Genomic DNA, 7960 nt, shown 5'->3' with positions numbered 1-7960 from the left:
ACTCCAAATCCCTTGTAATCATGACAGGAATACTGTTCGTGGAATTACATATATAAATAATTTAGCGGTACCCGAAAGATGATATTCTGGGTCACCCTTGTCCGATATCTCGAAAACGTCTTCACATATACAACTAAGGTTCATTCCCTTTTAAAACCCACATTAATACCTTTAATTTGATACCGATATCGTACAAACACATTATAGAGTCACCCCTGGTCCAACTTAATGGCCATATACCGAAATGGCGTCCACCTATAGAACTATGGCCCACTCCCTTTTAAAATACTCTTTAATACCTTCCATTTGATACCCATGTCATACAAACACATTCCAGGGTTACCCTAGGTTCATTTTCTCACATGGTAATTTTCCCTTAATTTGTCTCCAAAGCTCTCAGCTGAGTATGTAATGTTCGGTTACACCCGAACTTAGCCTTTCTTACTTGTTGTAGCTTATATCTTCTCAATCAGAGTTGAAGTCACAGTAAAAACTTGGCTTATTTCAATATATCGCTCTCTTGTGTTTATTATTGGCCTATACAAATATATGAATTAACAAGAAATTACGCTCACACTACTTGTTGGCACTCGCTCTGAGCTTTTCTTTAGATATTACTTACAAGCTTGGTCCGGTTTATGCAATGCGGCTAATATCAGTCATTTCTGAGACGCTCGCGAGTAAAGTACGCTGTGCGCTACAACAAGCAAGAAACTGCTATGAAATTGTTGTTAATAATAGTGTAACCCCCTCGCGCAGCCAAGCATTACAAATACTGGGGAGACACATTAAAATATATATATATATATACGTAATTATAAACATACATACGCACGTTCAGGTGTGTTGCGAGTGTTATTGAATGCTGCCTCGTTTATTGGAATGTAGAGTTTAAGTGCTGTAGTGAAGCGCGCTGTTGTTGTTGTACACGTTGGCGACTTTTATTAGTACGTTAAAGATTTTTTGTTGTTGAGGTTTTTGTCTGTACATTTAAAGCTTTATTTTTTAGCGAATTTTTATTATTATTTTTTTAATGAACAATTTACAGTGGGTTGTAATCTACAGAAAGTGGCTTAAGTTTGAATTCGAGACTGTGGTAAATAAAGGCAATTTTTTTTCTTTTCTTATTTTAGAAAAGTTACAAGAAACGGCAAAGAGTTGAAAATACATAAATTTTTTTTTAAATATTCATAAAAGATTTTTCAAAATTTACTCCCTTACTTATAAAAAATAAAAATTATAATTTGAAATTTGTACGGAAATGTCATTTTAAAAAGTTGTATAATATTTATTTAATTATTTAATCCTATTAAAATAGTCATAAAAGTAAGACCTTGTTAACATATAACGAACTTATCCTCATTTTCGATAATCGGTAATTATGAACAAGTCTTAGAGATGCCGAGTTTTTTTCATAGAAAAAGTACCACCCCTAGAGTGTAATCTCTAACTGGAAGCATGAAATTAAAGAAAAACTTAAGTATGAATAAGGACAATAAAAAACTTTTATTCACTAACTTGTGAAAAATTGGAACAAAAAATTTAATAAATGAGTATTAAAAAACTGCTTTAAAAATTTAACATTAAATTATACTGGCCAAAAAAATGTTTACTTAAAAAATATGATAAACAAAAAAACCAAAAAAATGTTTTTTCATTGATATGCAGAAAATCATATATGAAAATAAATAGTTCTGATCTCGCTTATTACACAAACAAATTTATATATATATATATACAATCTTTGCAATAAAAATAAACAAGAAAATGCATATAAAAACTGTTAAAAGAAAAAAGTTTTGTCCTTAGTTTTCTTAAAAAGATTTTAGAAACAATTCATTTAACGAGGTGCAAAATTTGTTTATAAATAGTTAATTTATTTAAATAAAACTTAAAACAAAAATGCGCTTGAAAACCAAAAGAAAAACCACAAAGTAAAAAAATAAAAGAAATGTAAAATATTAAATGGAAAAAACAAAGAAATTTGCAATACAAAACAGCACAAAATATAAAAAATATAATAGAAACGTTTTATTTAAAACAAATTATACTATGGAAAAAAACAATTTAAAAAGTTAAAAAATATAATATATGATAGCAAAAACAAAAAAATATTCAAAACAAACAACAACAAAAAATAAGGAATTGTAAAATATTATCTGAAAAATTATATTATATATAAAAAAATGTTTTAACAAGCGAAAGAGAATGATAAAATATAACTAATATATCGTTGTTAGAGAAAAATTGCAAAGTTTACAAACGGCGATGGTTACTGGGACATGTTTCTGAATTTCACTTCTTCATCAGCTAGCTTTTAGGAGCTGAAAATTTAACTCGAAATCTCCAACATTCATACTTTATACTGTTACTAATTTACTGAAATTCCGCTTATTCCAAATCTTCTGCTAACGCTCGAATAGCTAAACTGTTGAATAAATAACTCCAATTTTCAATAATGCAAAAGTGGTCTTTATTAGACTACTTGAAAGTACTTCACAATAACACTTAACCTCCCAACCAATAGCGTGCTAAAATCAAACCGATTGTGCTTACTCAGCTTTTGCTCCTTTTATATTATGTGCTGTGCCGTTCGCATACTTCTAGACGTTTCTTCTTCTAGAATTTACTACTTGTTTACCAGCTATAAACTCACCAGCTATAACTATGCACGTTTATAGCTTCTCATATGCGCGTGTATATGTGAATGATACTTCGACCGATGATTGCACACTTTTGTGAGCATCTCAGATATATGCATGTGTATGTGTGAGAACTACTTTGCTGATGATTGCATCGTCAATAGCTTAGTAACATTGTGTTTGTAGGCTTGCTTTTATAGCCAGTACTTCCGCTGGTCACTATTATATCAATATTATTATCTGTATTTAAGTAGCGAGACATGCCCATATTAGTTTATACAATTGTTTTTGTTATTAGTATTAGAGAGAAATTATCTGGAAATTAATTAAATACATATAAATAAAAAAATTTTAAAAATAAAAAAAAACTAAATTAAACAAGTAAGGAAGGCTAAGTTCGGGTGTAAACGAATATTACATACTCAGCTGAGAGCTTTGGAGACAAAATAAGGGAAAATCACTACGTAGGAAAATGAACCCAGGGTAAACCTGGAATGTGTTTCACATGGGTATCAAATGGAAGGTATTAATGAGGGTTTTAAAAGGGAGTGGCCCTTAGTAGTATATGTGAAGGAGTTTTCGAGATATCGACCAAAATGTGGACCAGGGTGACCCAGAACATCATCTGTCTGGTATCGCTAATTTATTTATATATATAATACCACGAACAGTATTCCTGCCAAGATTTCCAGGGCTTTTGATTTCGCCCTGCAGAACTTTTTCATTTTATTCTACTTAATGTGGAAGGTGTCACACCCAGTTTACAAAGTTTTTTCGAAAGTTATATTTTGCGTCTATAAACTAATCCGATTACAATGTTTCATCCTTTTTTCATATTTGGTAAAGAATTATGGCATTTTTTTCATTTTTCGTAATTTTCGATGTCGAAAAAGTGGGCGTGGTCATAGTCGGATTTCGGCCATTTTTAATAATAAGATAAAGTGAGTTCAGATAAGTACGTGCACTAAGTTTGGTAAAGATATATCGATTTTTGCTCAAGTTATCGTGTTAAGGGCCGAGCGGAAGGACAGACGGTCGACTGTGTATAAAAACTGTGCGTGGCTTCAACCGATTTCGCACATTTTCACAGAAAACAGTTGTCGCATAGAATCTATTCCCCTACCAAATTTCACAAGGATTGGTTAACTTTTGTTCGACTTGTTGCATTAAAAGTATTCCAGACAAATTAAATGAGAAAAGGCGGAGCCACGCCCATTTTGAAATTTTCTTTTATTTCTGCATTTCGTTGCACCATATCATTACTGGAGTTGAATGTTGACATAATTTACTCATGTACTGTAAAGATAATCAATTTTTTTGTTATAATTTGACTTAAAAAAAAAATTTTTTTTAAGTGGGCGTGATCGCTATCCGATTTTGCAAATTTTTATTTCAGCACATACAGGAATAGAAGCAACGCTCTTACCAAATTTCATCATGATATCTTCAACGACTGCCAAACTACGGCGTGTAAAACTTTCAAATTACCTTCTTTCAAAAGTGGGCGGTGCCACTTCCATTGTCCGAAATTTTACTAATTCTACTAAAAGAATTCTACTAAAATACTAATAATACTAATTCTATTCCACGTCATAAGGTCAACCCACCTACCAAGTTTGATCGCTTTATCCATCTTTGGTAATGAATTATCGCACTTTTTGTGTTTTTCGAAATTTTCGATATCGTAAAAGGGGGCGTGGTTATAGTCCGATTTCGTTCATTTTAAATAGCGATTTGAGTTGAGTACCCAGGAACCTACATACCAAATTACATCAAGATACCTCAAAATTTACTCAAGACGGACGGACGAGCAGGAGGACGCAAGGACGAACGGACGAACGGACGGACATGGCTAAATAAATTTGTTTTTTCGCCCAGATCATTTTGATATATAGAAGTCTATATCTATCTCGATTAGTTTATGCCGTTACAGATAACCGTTATGCGAACATAATTAATATCCTCTGTGAACTCTGCTCAGCTGAGTATAAAAAAGTTAATAGAAAGTTAAATGGTAAGATATTACATGAAAAACTTACAAACATTAGTTTTATTCCCCTGTAATAATCATATTAAAACAATATAAAAAAAATGCTCTAAGGCAGCCGTATACAATAAATGGCAGAATATCTTAATAAATTTGGCTTAAACCCTTTCTATGTTTTTACATAACTTAAGTTAAAAATAAAAAAAAAAAATTATAAAAAATATACCTTCTACAGAAAAATTAACAAAAATGTAAAACTAAATATATATTTTTATTTTTTGAATATTCATAATACAAACCAAATTTCATCAAGACTTCCAAAATCAAATCTTTAAAAAACAAGTTTGAAATTGTTAAATTTTCATTAAAAAAATTATGGTTTATGTGTTTTCTTTAAAATTAAAATAATTTAGCTTGGCGGAACCATGCAAGGTGGCAGCACGGTTACATATGTAAATAAAAACATAAATAAAAATTACATGTATTAAAATGAAGGCTTTGTACTAAAGGTCAATTAAAAAAATACAATTTAACTTTATAAAATGTAATATCTAAGACCTGGAGGGATTTATTTAAATTGCTTTAATTAAATTATTTTGCGATTTCATTGAACAACGCGACGTCGGTACGGCGAAGTTGACAACTGTATTGAATACACTTTTTAAATATTTTCAAAGCCCTTTCTCCCGGGAGTTCACTAGACCCCGAACTCCTATGATGATCGATCTGTTTACAAATATCCTGTTGTTGTACAACGCTTTCATATTGTTTTCCAAAAAAATACGATTCTAAAATAATATAAATAAAAAGAAAAGCACTAAGAAAAAGTTAATAAAGTTTCGGACATCGTATAAACTCTCCTCATATGGAACCTTGGAAAGTGTCTGGAAATCATCAAAATTAGTTACACTAAATACCACGTTTTACGTGAGAGAAGCCATGATTTATTTTATTGCCACTTTTTTCTGATTAAAGCCCACTGTGCAACAACTACGCGACCAAGTGCTGCTTCACAATCGAAACGCAAGTTGTCAACAATTTTTTTTATTTATGCATTGGAATATGTTTTGAAAGGTTATATATATGTAAAAAATAAGACTAGGAATTTAGTTTAAAGTGTTCGATTTTGAAAACTTTTAGGTATTTAATAAAACTAATATACAAAAAAAAAAAAAAAAATCCCAAGAAAGGGCTTATTATTGTTGTGTAGTGTTATGTTGTGGTTTTGTCTTAGTTAAACACATTATTCAGCCAAAAACAGCACTGACCAGTGAAATTGATTGAAAAAAAAAAAAGCAAACAAAAAAATACAAAAAAAAAAAATGTTAATTGATAGAATAGAAAAAAATGTGTATTTATTTCACAAACAACTAATTTGGAAGCTTGTAGTAGGTACTTAAAACAGACAAGTGGACGCATAATAAAATTTGGCAATCTCATTGAGTCGATCAAAAAGGAAACTTAAGGTAAGATAAAAGTATTTTTTTTATACTCAGCTGAGCAGAGCTCACAGAGTATATTAATTTTATTCGCATAACGGTACCCCGTAACGGCACAAACTAATCGAGATAGATATAGATTTCTATATATCAAAATGATCTGGGCGAAAAAAGAAATCCATTTAGCATTGCCCGTCCGTCCGCCCGTCTGTCTGTCCATGAACACGATAACTTGAGTAAATTTTGAGCTTTCTTGATGAAATTTGGTATGTAAGTTCCTGGGCACCCATCTGAGATCGCTATTCAAAATGAACGAAATCGGACTATAACCATCCCCACTTTTTCGATATCGAATGTTTCGCAAAACCGAAAAAGTGCGATAATTCATTACCCAAGACAGATAAAGCGATGAAAATTGGTAGGTGGGTTGACCTTATGACGCAGAACATTTTTAAAATTTTGGACAATGGGCGTGGCACCGCCCAATTTTAGAAGAAGGTAATTTAAAAGTTTTACAAGCTGTAATTTGGCAGTCGCTGAAGATATCGTGACGAAATTTGGCAGGAACATTACTCCTACTACTACTTTGGGATCTATTTGTGCTATGAAAACTGCAGGTGGGTAGCGAAAAATTTTCTTACATGCCCTTTGTCGAATGAAAAGGTTTATAAAATATTTCACGAATATTCTAAAACTATCTATCTGCTGCAGCGTATAACGATTTTACTTTATTTCGAATCCGATCAAAATTAGCTAGGCCGATTCTACTTTACAAATCTTGCTGAAGTGATTTGCTTTGATAAATCTGGTTTACAATCAGAAAAAAATCCGAAGAATTTTATGCCTTTTGTAGTTTTAACAAATGATTTTTGTACGCACCAAAATTTATAGTCAATGCCACAAAGGATTTATGCGTTTCTTAACATTTTTTTTTAGCCAGAATTCTTACAGATATATTACAGTTGTCACTTTTACCTAAGTGTGCCAAATAAAACTTAGCAAAATCGGATGACAAACACGCCCACTTAAAAAAAAAAAAATTTTTTTTTGAAGTAAAATTTTAACAAAAAATTGAATATCTTTACAATATATAAGTAATTTATGTAAAAATTCAACTCCAGTAATGATATGGTGCAACAAAATACAGAAATAAAAGAAAATTTCAAAATGGGCGTGGTTCCGCCCTTTTTCATTTAATTTGTCTAGTATACTTTTAATGCCATAAGTCGAACAAAAATTTACCAATCCATGCGAAATTTGGCAGGAGCATTGCTTTTATAATGGCAACTGTTTTCTGTGAAAACGGGCGAAATCGGTTGAAGCCGCGCCCAGTTTTTACACACAGTCGACCGTCTGTCCTTCCTCTCGGCCGTTAACACGATAACTTGAACAAAAATCGATATATCTTTACTAAACTTAGTTCACTTACTTATCTGGACTCACTTTATCTTGGTGTTAAAATTGGGCGAAATCCGACTATGACCACGCCCACTTTTTCGGTATCGAAAATTTCGAAAAATGAAAAAAAAATGCTATAATTCTATACCAAATACGAAAAGAGGGATGAAAGATGGTGATTGGATTGGTTGTTTGACGCAAAGTATACATAACTTTAGATAAAACTTTGTAAAATAGGTGTGAAACCTACCATATTAAGTAGAAGAAAATGAAAAAGTTCTGTAGGGCGAAATCAAAAGCCCTTGGAATCATGGCAGGGCTACTGTTCCACATTTTGGTCGATATCACGAAAACGCCTTCACATATACGACTAGGGACCACTCCCCTTTAAAACCCTCATTAGTATATCGAATTTGATACCCATATCGTACAAACACATTCTAGAGTCACCCCTAGTCGACCTTTATGGCGTTATCTCGAAAAGGCGTCCACCT

At 31.8% G+C, this 7960-nt stretch overlaps 1 protein-coding gene across 17 annotated transcripts in view; it reads left to right on the top strand.

The window, feature by feature from the left end:
- Positions 1 to 679: 679 nt before the first annotated feature.
- nahoda overlaps positions 680 to 7960 on the top strand; it is a 364546-nt gene continuing 357265 nt past the window's right edge. For 7 of the 17 annotated variants that reach the window (XR_010951298.1, XR_010951299.1, XR_010951297.1 and 4 more), the window contains exon 1: positions 1907 to 6095. The gene's annotated coding sequence lies outside the window, so the exon portion shown is untranslated. Of the gene's footprint in view, positions 948 to 1905; positions 6096 to 7960 lie in introns of those variants that run through there. The other 10 variants (XM_067775822.1, XM_067775821.1, XM_067775819.1 and 7 more) reach the window with 7 other exon arrangements.

Source organism: Eurosta solidaginis, chromosome 3, assembly GCF_040869045.1.
Source record: "Eurosta solidaginis isolate ZX-2024a chromosome 3, ASM4086904v1, whole genome shotgun sequence".
Taxonomy (NCBI): domain Eukaryota; kingdom Metazoa; phylum Arthropoda; class Insecta; order Diptera; family Tephritidae; genus Eurosta; species Eurosta solidaginis.
The sequence above is the reverse complement of the archived record's forward strand: the minus strand, read 5'-3'. Positions and strand labels throughout refer to the sequence as shown.